Below are 14,630 nucleotides of genomic sequence, written 5' to 3' on the forward strand. Positions count from 1 at the left end.
TTAGTGTCATGTTAATTTAAACAATAGACTTATTTATTCTTTTTATATCTAGTCTCTCCAACCTCTTTTCTAGTTTCCAATAAACTTAAAAGGTAGGATTAGAAATTCATCTGTCTGTGTACATATGTGTGTGTGAATGTGGTTATTTGAAAGAGAATGTGAACAAACACACACACTTATACACACAAACATGTTTTACCCTTGAACATTTTCTTTGAATTCAACATAGTGTCTCCACACATTTTATTTATTCCTTCAGACATCCATATGATATATTTATTGTCCCACATTACATTCAGAAATAAGCAAACTGAGGAGAGTCTCATCAGAAACATGGTGGAGTGAGCTCTTCTCTTTATCTCTCCCACCTCTGAATTACAACTAAGCAGACATTCATTGACCAAAGGGGGATACCCATGCAGCACAACAGGATGCCTGAGAGATCCATGCAGCTATACACATGAAGGTGGGTGGACTGTACCCCTGGAAAGCAGTGGAGATAGGTGAGCACTCCACTCCCCCTTCCTTGCAGCAATGATTCAGCTTGCAGATCTTCACATGGTGGCTGGCACTACTGTAAGGTGAAGTGGGGACAGCCCAGACTGCAGGCAAACAGCCCAGCAGGAGTGCCCACTGAGGCACCACAGCCCTGCCACTGGGAATGTGCCTCAGTACAATTGTGAGAAGAGGCAGTGGCAGTTCTGCATGCACGTGCATGAGCACTTTCCCCACTGGTGGAAGTGCCCACTGTGTTGCTGAAGTCCCACCAGGGGAAACATGCCTTGGTGTGAGTGTCAGAAGAGGGGGCAGTACACCTGTGCATGCACATGAATGCTTTCCTAGCTGATGGGAGTGCCCAATATGCCACCATGGCCCTAACAATTGGCCCCAGCTCATACCCCCGTGAAGAAACCCCACCCACCAAGCACAGTGGCTGATGTGACTGTAAACAGATGTGGCAGCAATTCAGCATGTGTGTGAACACTAGCCCAGCCTACAGGATCACCCACTGTACCTGCACAACTTCCAGCAGGTGAGGTAGGATCAGAAACACAGCTCTTGCTGCCTCCTACTTGTAGCAGGTGGAATCTGCAACCTGATACTGCCACAAATGTGCCAGCAAAGTATTAGTTGATCAAAGAACATGAAAAACTAAGTAACAATTCAGAGCAGAAGGAAAATGACAAGTCTCCAGAAACCAACTGTGAAGTCACAGAAATTTACAATCTAAATGACAATGAATTCAAAATACCTGTCTAAAGAAACTCAATGAGTTACAAGAAAACTCAGAAAGACAGTTCAATGAGCTAAGGAATAAAATTAATGAGCAGAGGAAATATTTCACCAAAGAGATTGAAACTATTAAAAAAAAACCCAAACAAATTCTGGATATGAACACAAACAATGAGATAGAAAATAATCTAGAATCCTTAAAAAATAGAGCTGACTTTATGGAGGATAGAATTAGTGATTTAGAGGATAGAAATATAGAAAGGCTTCAGGTGGAGGGGGAGAGAGAACTAAGATTTTTAAAAAATGAAGGAAATCATGAGAAATATTTCACTCAATTAGAAAAAAACAATATAAGGATTATAGATATTCTAGAGGGAGAAAAGAGGGAGGAAGGAGCATAGAGATTGTTCAAAGAAATAATAGCTGAGAACTTCCAAAACCTGGGGAAGGCACTGGACTTACAAGTACATGAAGCCAGTAGAACTCCTAATTACATCAATGCAAAAAGACCTTCTCCAAGGCATACAAAGTAAAACTGCCAAAGTGAACAACAAAGAAAAAAATAGTAAGGGAAGCAAGGCAGAAGAAAATAATCTACAAAGAAACCCCTATCAGGCTTTCAGCAGATTTCTGGGTGGAAACCTTACAGGCTAGTTGAGTACAGAATGATATATTAAAAATACTGAAAGACAGAAACTTTTAGCCAAGAATACTCTACTCAGTGAAGCTATCCCTCAGATACAATGGAGAAATGAAACCTTTCCTAGATAAACAAAAGCTAAGAGATTTCTTCACCACTAGATCTCACTTACAAGAAATGATAAAGAAAGCCTTTATCCCTGAAACAAAAAGGCAAAAGATTACAAAACTTTGCACAAGGAGATAAATAGGCAGATAAAATCAAGAAACTGCAGCTCTCTATCAGAACAGCTTAGTAAACACTTAATTATAACATAAAAGATAAAGGGAAGAAAAGCATCGAAAGTAACTATAAAGACCTCAATTTAGTCACAAACTCACAACACACAGAAAGAATAATTTGTGACAACAGTAACTCAGAAGGGGAAGAGGAAAAAGATGGAATCCTCTTAGGCAAATGGTGATAAGTGACTATCAGAAAATGGACTATCTCATCTATGACATCTTTTATGCAAACCTCATGGTAACCACTAAACAAAAAATCAGAGCAGAGTCACATTCATAAATAGAGAGAAAACTGATAAAACCACCAAACTGAAATGGCAGTCAGGAATACAAGGGGAGAGAAACAATGGAAATATAGAACAACCATGAAACAAGAGATAAAATGGCAATATTAAGCCCTCAAATATCAATAATCACTCTAAATGTAAATGGATGGAATGCTGTAATCAAAAGACACAGAGTAGCTGGATGCATTAAAAAACAAGACCCAACATAATACTCCCTCCAAGAAACACATCTCAACTCCAAAGACAAACATAGGCTTAGAGTTAAGGGATGGGGGACCATACTTCAAGCAATGGTAGACAAAAGAAAGCAGATGTTACCATACTTATATCAAAAAGCAGACTTCAAGATAAAAAAGACCAGGAGAGACAAAGAGGCACAGGCTATAACGATAAAAGGGACTTTCCACTAAGAGGACATAACACTTATGAATATATATGCACTTAACACAAGAACACCAAAGTACATAGAGCAACTGCTAGTAGACTTAAAGGGAGAAAATAACACCAATGCAATAATAGTAGTGAACCTCAACATCCCACTTGTATCAATGGGTGGATCATCCAGACAGAAAGTCAATAAGCAAACAGTGGATTTAAATGAAACACTAAGCCAAATGGGCTTAATAGACATATCTAGAACATTCCATCCCAAAACAGCAGAAAACACATTCTTATCAAGTGCACATGGAACATTTTCAAATATAGACCATATGTTGGGAAACAAGGCAAGCCTCAATAAGTTTAAGAAGATTGAAATCATACGAAGCATCTTTTCTGAGCACAATGCTATGAAATCAGAAATCAGCTACAAGAAAAAGCTGGGAATGTCACACATATGTGGAGACTAAACAACATGCTACTGAACGACAATTGGATCAATGAAGAAATCAAAGGATAAATTAAAAAATTCCTGAAGACAAATGAAAAGGAAAATATAACATACAAACTCTTATGGGATGCATCAAAAGTGATCATAACAGGGAAATTCATAGCAAAACAGGCCCACCTTAACAAACAACAAAAATCTCAAATAAGTAATATTAAAATGCACCTAACAGAGCTAGAAAAATAAGAACAGACAAAGCCCAAAGTCAGCAGAAGAAGGGAAATAATAAAAGTCAGAGCAGAAATAAACAAAATAGAGACTAAAAAAAAAAGTAAAAAAGATCAATGAAACTAAGAGCTGGTTCTTTGAGAAGATAAACAAAATTGACAAACCCCTAGCCAGGCTCATCAAGAAAACAAGAGAGAAAGGTCAAATAAATAAAATTAGAAATGAAAGAGGAGAAATTACAACAGATACTGCAGAAATAGAAAGAATTATAAGAGAATACTATGAAAAACTACATGCCCACAAATTGGATAACCTAGAAGAAGTGGATGAATTCCTAGACTCATACAACCTCCCGAAACTGAATCAAGAAGACACAGAGAATCTGAACAGACCAATCACAAGTATAGAGATTGAAACAGTAATCAAAAACCTCCCAAGAAACAGGCCTCAACACCCCACTCATATCAATGGATAGATCATCCAGATAGCAAATCAAAAGGAAACAGTGGAATTAAATGAAGAGCCTGACCAGATGGCCTTAATAGACATATATAGAACACTCCATCCCAAAACAGTAGAATACACATTCTCCTCAAGCGTGCATGAAACAGTCTCAAGAATAGACCATATGTTGGGAAACAAGGCAAACCTCAATAAATTTAAGATTGAAATGATAACAAGCATCTTTTCTGATCACAATGCTATAAAGCTAGAAATTAATTACAAGAAAAAGCTGAGAAAAGGACAAAGATGTGGAGACTAAACAACATGCTATTGAACAACCAATGGATCATTGAAGAAATTAAAGGAGAAATAAAAAAATATCTGGAGACAAATGAAAATGAAAACATACCATACCAACTCATACGAGATGCAGCAAACCTCTATTAAGAAGGAAACTCTTCACAGCATAGGCTTACCTTAACAAACAAGAAAAAACTGAAATAAACAATCTCAAACTACAGCTAATTGAATTAGAAAAAGAAGAATAAACAAAGCCCAAAGCCAGCAGAAGGAGAGAAATAATAAAAATCAGAGCAGAAATAAGTGCTGTTGAAACAAAAAAGGCAGTAGAAAGGATCAATGAAACAAAGAGCTGGTTCTTTGAGAAGATAAAATTGACAACCCCCTAGCTAGACTTACAAAGAAAAAAAAGAGAGAAAGCTCAGATAAATAAAATCAGAAATGAAAGAGGAGAAATAACAACAGACTCTGCAGAAATACAATGGATTATAAAAGAATACTATGAAAAACTATATGCCAACAAAATGGACAATCTAGAAGAAGTGGTTAAATTCTTAGACTCGTATAACCTCCCAAAGCTGAATGAAGAAGAAACAGAGAATCTGAATAGACCAATCAGAAATAAAGAGATTCAAACAGTAATCAAAAGCATCCCAAAGAATAAAACCCCAGGACCAGATGGCTTCCCTGGGGAATTCTACCAAACTTTCAGAGAGGAATTAATACATATCCTTCTCAAGCTATTCAAAAAAATTAGGGAAGATGGAACACTTCCTAACACATTCTATAAGGCCAACATCACTCTGATACCAAAGCCTGACAAGGACAACACAAAAAAGGAAAACTACAGGCCAATATCGCTGATGAATATAGATGCAAAAATCCTCAACAAAATATTGGCAACAAAAGTACAGCAAACATCAAAAAGATCATACCTCATGATCAAGTGGGATTCATACCAGGGACACAGGGATGGTTCAATATCTGCAATTCAATCAATGTGATAAACCACATTAACAAAATGAGGAATAAAAACCACACGATCATCTCAATAGATACAGAGAAAACACTTGACAAGATCCAATAGCCATTTATGATAAAAACTCTTAACAAAATGGGGATAGAAGGAAATTACCTCAACATAATAAAGGCCATATATGACAAACCCACAGCCAACATCATACAACTGGGAAAAACTGAATGTCATCCCTGTGAGAACAGGAACAAGAGCAGGGGGCCCACTATCACCACTCTTATTCAACATAGTACTGGAGGTTTTGGCCAGAGCTATTAGGCAAGAGAAAGGAATAAAAGGAATCCAAATAGGGAGTGAAGAAGTGAAAGTCTCACTGTTTGGAGATGACATGATCTTACATATAGAAAACCCTAAAGAATCCATCGGAAAACTATTAGAAATAATTAACAACTACAGTAAAGTTGCAGGGTACAAAATCAACTTGCAAAAATCAGCTGCATTTCTGTACTCTAATAACCAACTTACAGGAAGAGAATAAAGAATACAATTCCATTTACAATCACAAAAAAAGAATAAAGTACATAGGAATAAACTTAATAAGGAGGTGAAGGACTTATACAATGAAAACTATAAGACATTATTAAAAGAAATAGATAATGACATAAAGAGATGGAGAGAGATTCCATGCACATAGATTGGGAGAATAAACATAGTTAAAATCTCCATACTACCCAAAGCAATCTACAGATTCAATGCAATCCCCATCAGAACTCCAATGATATTCTTCACAAAAATAGAACAAAGAATAAACAAGTAATAAAAATTAGAGCAGAAATAAATGAAGTAGAGACTAAAAAAGCAGTAGAGAGGATCAATGAAACTAAGAGCTGGTTCTTTGAAAAGACAAACAAAATTGACAAACTCTTATCCAGACTCACCAAGAAAAGAAGAGAGAAGGCTCAAATAAATAAAATTAGAAATGAAAGAGGAGAAATGACAATGGATACAGCAGAAATACAAAGAATTATAAGAGAATACTATGAAAAACTATGCCAACAAATTGGATAACCTAGAAGAAGTGGATAAATTCTTAGACTCATACAACCTCCCAAAACTGAATCAAGATGAAATAGAGAATATGAATAGACCAATCATAATTAAAAGAATTGAAACAGTAATCAAAAACCTCCCAAAAAGCAAAAGTCCAAGACCAGATGGTTTCTCTGGAGAATTCTGTTGCATTTCTATACAGTAATAATGAACTAGCAGAAAGAGAAGTCAAGAATACAATTCCATTTACAATAACAACAAAAAGAATAAAATGTCTAGGAATAAATTTAATCAAGGAGGTGAAAGACCTATACACTGAAAACTATAACATTATTGAAAGAAATTGAAGACATAAAGAAATGGAAAGATATTCCATGCTCATGGATTGGAAGAATAAACATAGCTAAAATGTCCATATTACCTAAAGCTATCTACAGATTCAATACAATCCCAATCAGAATCCCAATGACATTCTTCAGAGAAATAGAACAAAGAATCCTAAAATTTATATGAAACAACAAAAAACCCCAAATAGCCAAAGCAATCTTGAGAAAAAAGAACAAAGCTGAGGCATCACAATCCCTGACTTCAAAATATTCTACAAAGCCATAGTAATCAAAACAGCATGGTACTGGCAGAAAAACAGACACAGATCAGTGGAACAGAAGTGAAAGCCTCAAAATAAAATCACACATTTTTGAACAGCTCATCTTTGACAAAGGAGCCAAGAACATACAATGGAGAAAGGAAAGTCTCTTCAACAAATAGTACTGGGAAAACTGGACAGCCACATGCAAAGAATGAAAGTAGACCATTATCTTATACCATACACAAAAATTAACTCAAAATGGATTAAAGACTTGAATGTAAGACCTGAAACCATGAAGCTCCTGGAAGAATATATAAGCAGTATGCTCTTTAACATCGGTCTTAGCAGTATCTTTTTGAATCTCATGTCTACTCAAGCAAGCGAAACAGAAGAAAAATAAACAAATGGGACTTCATCAGACTAACAAGCTTCCATAAGGCAAAGGAAACCATGAACAAAGTGAAAAAGCAATCCACAAAATGGGAGAAAATATTTGCAAATCATATATCCAACAAAGTTTAATTTCCAAAATATATAAAGAACTCATACAACTCAGCAATAAAAAAACCAAACAATCCAATCAAAAAATGGGCAGAAGATATGAACAGACATTTATCCAAAAAATTTTTTTTCAAAGAAAAATACAGATGGCCAACAGGCACATGAAAAGATGCTCAACATCACTTATCATTAGGGAAATGCAAATCAAAACTATCACGAGGGGCCAGCCCTGTGGCTGAGCAGTTAAGTTCACATGCTCCGCTTTGGTGGCCCAGGGTTTCTCTGGTTTGAATCCTGGGCTTAGACATGGTACTGCTCATCAAGCCATGCTGAGGTGGCATCCCACATGCCACAACTAGAAGGACTCACAACTAAAAATACACAACTATGTACCTGGGGGCTTTGGGAAGAAAAAGGAAAAATCTTTAAAAAAAACCCCTACAATGAGATGTCACCTTACACCAGTCAGAATGGCTATAATTACCAAGACCAAAAACAACAAATGTTGGAGAGGATGTGGAGAAAAGGGAGCCTGCATACACTGCTGTTGGAGTGGCACCTGGTGCAGCCACTATGGGTAACAGTATAGAGGTTTCTCAAAAAATTAATAATAGAAATACCACATGATTGAGCTATCCCACTACTGGGTACTTACCCAAAGAGCATGAAATAAACAATTCAAACAGATTTATGCACCCCTATTTTCATTGCAGCATTATCACAATAGCCAAGACGTGGAAGTAACCCATGTCCTTCAACTGATGAATGGATAAAGAAGATGCGGTATCTATATATTCAATGGAATACTACTCAGCCATAAAAAAGATGATATCATCCCATTTGCAACAACACGAATGAACGTTGAGGGTATTAGGTTAAGCAAAATAAGCCAGACAGAGAAAGAAAAATACCACATGATTTCACTCATATGTGGAAGATAAACAAACACATGGATAAAGAGAACAGATTAGTGGTTACCATGTGTGAAGAGGGTTGGAGGTAGGCAAAAGTGATAAAGGGGCACCTATGTATGGTGATGGACAAAAATTAGACTATTGTGGTGAGCATGATGCAATCTATACAGAAACTGATAAACAACAATGTACACCTGAAATCACAATGTTATAAACCACCATGAACTCAATAAAATAAAGAAATAAGGAAATTGAGTCTGAGGGATTTTAAATTTTTCACATTTAAATAATGAAATAGTGAAAGCTTACTATTCACTCCCTTGAATATGTACAAAAAGAATCAAGCATTATGTGCTCTCAATTTTTGTATGACTCCTTCAATTCTACAAATTATATATTTTGTTTTATTTTGTGTTTTCCAGCTCTACTGGGATAGAATTGACATACAACATTGTATAAGGTGTACAGTTGGTGGTGAGCAGGATTCATTCTATACAAAAATTGATATATAATAATGTACACCTGAAGCAGCACAATGTTATAAACCATATGACCTCAATAAAATAATTTTAAAAAGTTCTTATTTGAGGATAAATAAACCTGAAAAAGTTCAATTAAAGTGAATCCACTTAAAAGTAGAAGAAATGTTAGTAAATATTTGATTTAATCTTTTTTTGACATGAATTTTCTTGAATAGAAGATGTATAATCCAAAATTCTAATATTTGCCAACTTTGAATTCGTCATGGCCAGATGGGAGGTCACAATAGTACATAACAATCTCAAAATATTTTTTTATAATGTTATAATAGCAATATAGTGAGAAAGTATATGTAACGCCTTCAAAGTGTGAATAGCACAGCCACACATTGGAATCTTATGTACACACTGAAATTATGAGTCAGCATTACTCGAAGTGATTGGGGGTAAGTCAATGAGATATTATTGTGTAAGAAGGAAAAGTAGACACAAAGAAAGACTTAATCTAATTTCATTCCTACTGACAATCTTTATTGTGTAAGTTTTTAGCTTTTTAAAAAACTTCTCTTCCTGTATTATGCACATATACATATTCATATGCTTTTATACAAAATCATAATAGTATCCTGTATCCATCATAAGTGCTCTTTATATTTAAGTATAGTGGTATCAAAACAGTATTGAATGACAATCTAAAACTTCCATATATAAAGACATAAAATATAATTTAGTGATATGAATATGGGTCACTAATTTCAGATTAAATTTCCAATTACTTGGAAATAAAAGGATATAATAGAAGGGCTTTAAAATTTGAGAGGAAGCAGCATCTAAGTTATAATTTCATCTTATATAAAGCTATGTGGATTCAAATATGCTTATGGGAGGTAGAGGTGATCCTTAAGAGGTAAATAAGAATGCCTTCAAGATTACAGTTAAAGGTGATGCAACTTTTAGAGATAGATCTAAGGCCAAAAGGAATAAGAAATGACAGAATGTGGGGCTGGCCCAGTGGCGTAATGGTTAAGTTCACACTGTCTGCTTTGGCGGCCCACGGTTTGCAGGTTTGGATCCCAGGCGCGGACCTAGTACCACTTGCCAAGCTACCCTGTGGCAGCATCCTACATAAAATAGAGGGAGATTGGCATAGGTGTTAGCTCAGTGACAATTTTCCTCAAGCAAAAAGAAGAATATTGGGGGGCCTGCCCAGTGGCACAGCGGTGAAGTTCACACGCTCCGCTTTGGCGGCCCGGGGTTCACCGGTTAGGATCCTGGGCATGGACATACCTACCGCTTCTCAAGCCATGCTGAGGTAGATATTAAACATACAAAATAGAGGAAGATGGACACAGATGTTAGCTCAGGGACAATTTTCCTCTGCAAAAAGAGGAGGATTGGCAGTGGATGTTAGCTCAGGGCTAGTCTTCCTCAGAAAAAAGAAAAAAAAAAAGAGGAAGATTGGCAACAGATGTTAGTTCAGTGCCAATCTTCCTTATTAAAAAAAGGAAATAACAGAATGTGAAAACTAGTTGGTAATATGTGTAAAGGGTGATTTATTAGCATAAGTATACAGGACATTCACTTTTATTTTTGTTTATAGAAAGGATTTGCAAGTGAAGAATGTAAAAGTGACACCTAAATTCTTTCCATAAAAATAAAATCTAAAAAAGCAATAGAGAGAACATGAGATGACTGATAGATTTGACCTCACTTTATTAGTAAGCACTCCCAATTCCCTGCATACACATCTATACATACTTAAATGACAAACAGAAAAATTGACGAAAAAACTCCGATTCCTTGTTTAGAAAAATGCAATAAAAAATAAGAATAAAAACCCTCTGATCCCGTTATACAAATGTAAAGAACTTGTACAGACAATTTACAGTCAAGAAAACTTATGAATAACTAACCCACAAATATATCGGAGTCACAGGTAATGAAATAATTGCAAAGTAAAGCTATTTAGCACGCCCTTTTTAACTTATTGAATAATTTTTTTATTTGAATGTCCAGAGTGAAAGAAGATACTGTGAAATATATGTCTCATGAACTACTGCAGAAGGTATATTTGCAAGCAGTACATTGGTCTAGATCGTTTCTATAAATATGGAAACACATTTGAATATGCCCCATCTTAAACATAAAAAAGAAATACCCTCACATCACTGGACATTCTTCCATGCATGATACTCTATTTTCCTACTCCATTTAATTGAAAAACTCCTTGGATATGTTCTACTTGTACTGGAAGCACTTAATGCCTCCCATTCCCTCCTCTAACTAGGCTTTCATCCCCTAATTTTCAACGATTACCCATGTGTTGGTGAGTTCAATGTTCACTTCTCTTTTTTGCATCATAAATAGATTAATTAATCAGACCAGGAAACAATTGTAGAGATCTCTAGGCTCTAGACTAGGCTAGTGGCTGTCAGGTGGCCTCAAGTAAATATACCTGACTTTGATTCTCTCTGATCTTTTCCTACAGTACCTACTGGGTCTCAGACTCACTTGGATGGGTAGTCTGAGGGGAAGGTCTCTACGTGTAAGTCTGAATTCCTCCTGGATGGTTGATGATGAAGACTGAAGCTCTTTCCCAGACAAGACAGCAGGAAGGAGTGAAGCACCAGTATCATAGTCAAATGGACTCAAAAAACAACAGCAAAGTCCCATGCAGTTCAAACTTGCGCATGCTGAGGGACTCCAGCAAGGAGATACTTACAGCTCCCAAGGTCTGCTCATTAGGCACATTTCCCTCTTATTACTCCAACCTCTAAGCCCACGATTTCCCTGTGGGACACTAGTCTGAACAGAAGAAAATGTTTCCCTGGAGATTCTGTGTTCCCAGTAGACCAGGTTAGGATCAAGCAAATCCAGTCTTTATTAGTCCTTTCTCATAAACTCAGCTGGTTTCCAGAGGTCTACCCTCCCAGCCCCTTATCCCAACTCTGATTTAAAATTTTCTCAAAAGTCTAAGACCGAACAATCTTTCTGGATTAGATCCCTTGAATCTTCAAACTATTGACTTGTGGTGGAGACACAGCCACTGATATCTACAGAAAATACCATTCTCCTCTGCAACAAAGGGGAGAACTTAGTTCTTTTGATATAAACCTTGGGCACTACACGCTTCAGCTTCATGGCACATTTGCCATAACAATTAGGAATTTCATACTTATATCACAAGTTAGGAGCTGTCATTTTGTCCCTCATTATGAAGCATTTGTTAATTATAAGAAATGTATTTAGATATTTTTGCACTATAATATGAGCTTGGAATAGTAAAGTAAATAGATCCTTCCCTGTGGCCTCCAGAAGGAACCCAGCCCTGCAAGCATCTTGATTGTAGCCCAATGAGACCCACTTCAGGCTTCTGACCCCCAGAATTGTAAAAGCATAAGTGAATTTGTTTTAAATCACCAGTGTGGTGATTTTACATTAGCATTAAAAATTGAATACAAACATTTATCCTATAAAATTTTGTTCAGGAAACTGAGATTATGTATCTCCATTCATTTAGCTTCCTCTGGGTAAAGGCATTTTGTATTGTAATCCCGCCTTAGGTAGAAGAAGAAATTTAAAATCAGTTTGGAGATATTCAGCCTCTTTAACTGTTAGAGAATTTCTCATTGCATAAGTGCAAATGTGCTTCAGATTTTGACACGTTTGCAGCATGTAGAATGGAAAAATAATTCATCACTTAAACTTGCATCTACATTGACTTTAAATCTTTGTGTCTAAATTTCTACATTCTTTTAATTTCACGTAAACTCAAATGTTCATTCTTTCCATTTCTATCCTCTTGAACTTTCTCTCAAGTTTCTTTTCAATGTAAAATATTAAGTTAAAAATAAGTCTGTGTTTGTGTACCTATATGTATGTGAGCATATTTATTTGAAATAAAAGTGTATAGAAATAAGCACACACATATACATACACATGAGCTTTACTTTTGAATATTTTCTTTGGATTCAACAAAATATGCCCACACATTTCATTTATTTCTTGCAACATCTGTCTGAAGTTATGTTTACTATCCCACACTACTTTCAGAAATAAGAAAGTTGAGGTTCCGAGTAATTAAATTAGGAACAATTTCATTAAAATGCCATTAATGTTTATTGTGCACTTTCTTGAATTATACAGAAATGGAAACATACTGTACTGTGTGTTTTTACTGCTGTAATTTTTTTAAAAGATTTTATTTTTTCCTTTTTCTCCCCAAAGCCCGCGGTACATAGTTGTATATTCTTCGTTGTGGGTCCTTCTAGTTGTGGCATGTGGGACGCTGCCTCAGCGTGGTTTGATGAGCAGTGCCATGTCCATGCCCAGGATTCGAACCAACGAAACACTGGGCCGCCTGCAGCGGAGCGCGCAAACTTAACTACTCAGCCACGGGGCCAGCCCCTTTATGGCTGTAATTTTTGTATGGCTCCTTTAATTAATCAAATTGTACTTTTCAAATATGTGCAGTTTATAGCAGCTAATTATATTCCAATAAATTACTTAGAAAGAAAAAAGTCTAGCAGTGCATGGATGAGTGTAAGGTCTAGAGCACAGGTAGCTGATTCACACTGAGAAGCGGTGGGAGATATCTCTTCTACCTGGGAAGAAAGAAAAGTGTCATCTAGGGATATAGAAACAGTAATAGTAAATTAAAGCAATTCACACATGATACTTTTCATGCCTATAAAACAGAAGATAAAACTAGATAGAGAAATAGAGCAAACTGATCATACATTGGTTCAAGTGAGAAGAGCAGCATGGCCTCACGCAACATCATGGATGAGCCTTAGAAACACAATGTAGAGACTCACAGCTGACTATAGACCCAGCAGAGCTTAGAACAATTTTTCACCATACAATCTCATTTGACAACAAAAGTGCTATATTAAATCATTTACTTTTAGGATGGCTTGTTATGCAGCAATAGCTAACTGAGACAATAATCAAAGTGAAGAGAGATGAGGACAATTATAATAATCTGCTGCAGATTATTCTTGGCATTTGTTCTTATATTTGAAGATAGCATTCATGATTACTTTTTAATTTCAGTTTATTTCAGACAACTGTATTTAAAAACTCTTGGGGCCAGCCCCGTGGCCTAGTAGTTAAGTTCACATGCTCCACTTTGACAGCCCAGGGTTTCACCAGTTTGGATCCTGGGTGCAGACCTAGCACCGCTCATCAGGCCATGCTGAGGTGGCGTCCCACATAGCACAACTAGAAGGACCTACAACTAGAATATGCAACTACGTACTGGGGGACTTGGGGAGAAGAAAAAAAAAAAAGAGGAAGATTGACAACAGATGTTAGCCCAGGGCCAATCTTTAGGAAAAAAAAAAGAAACCTTTCATTGGGGTTCTTTTCCAGGTAACAAAGAAAAGTTGAAAGGACATGCATGTTTGTGTAGAAAAACTGGTCACCTTGATTTACATGTCTGGACAGGAATGCATACTCTCTCTTGAGTCATTCTTTGATAATAAAAAATAAATAAAATCCTGAGCACAATGGAGATATATAATAGGTGATAATGATCATTCATCATCCTTTTCATAATTATTACAAAATTTAGAAGAAGGGATATATTTTCTTTACAGCAATGAAAGGAGTCATATTATAGGTAGCATTGGATGTTTTCAAGCAGAAAAAAGAAGGTAATTAAATAAAGAATAGAAAACACCAATCTATCCTTCACCTGTACGTATAAATGCTGTCACACATGGGCAGCAATCCTCCATACTCCAATGAATATATGTATGGAATGAAGAATAAATATTTTTCATAGTAACACAATATGTGATTTAAAATTCTGCCCCATCATATTGAAGGTCATCTGTGATTCTAAGGTCATATTAAGTTGATCTGTTTATTAAAAT

The 14,630-nt window shown here is 36.1% G+C and overlaps 1 long non-coding RNA gene across 1 annotated transcript in view; it reads left to right on the plus strand.

Moving 5' to 3' along the window:
- Positions 1–12,605, plus strand: part of LOC123286717 (uncharacterized) — a 105,975-nt gene extending 93,370 nt beyond the window's left edge. The window contains exon 3 of the long non-coding RNA XR_011506428.1: positions 11,240–12,605. This is a non-coding gene — a long non-coding RNA (uncharacterized lncRNA). The remainder of the gene's footprint in view (positions 1–11,239) is intronic.
- Positions 12,606–14,630: the final 2,025 nt, after the last annotated feature.

This window comes from Equus asinus, chromosome 10 (genome assembly GCF_041296235.1).
Source record: "Equus asinus isolate D_3611 breed Donkey chromosome 10, EquAss-T2T_v2, whole genome shotgun sequence".
Lineage (NCBI taxonomy): Eukaryota > Metazoa > Chordata > Mammalia > Perissodactyla > Equidae > Equus > Equus asinus.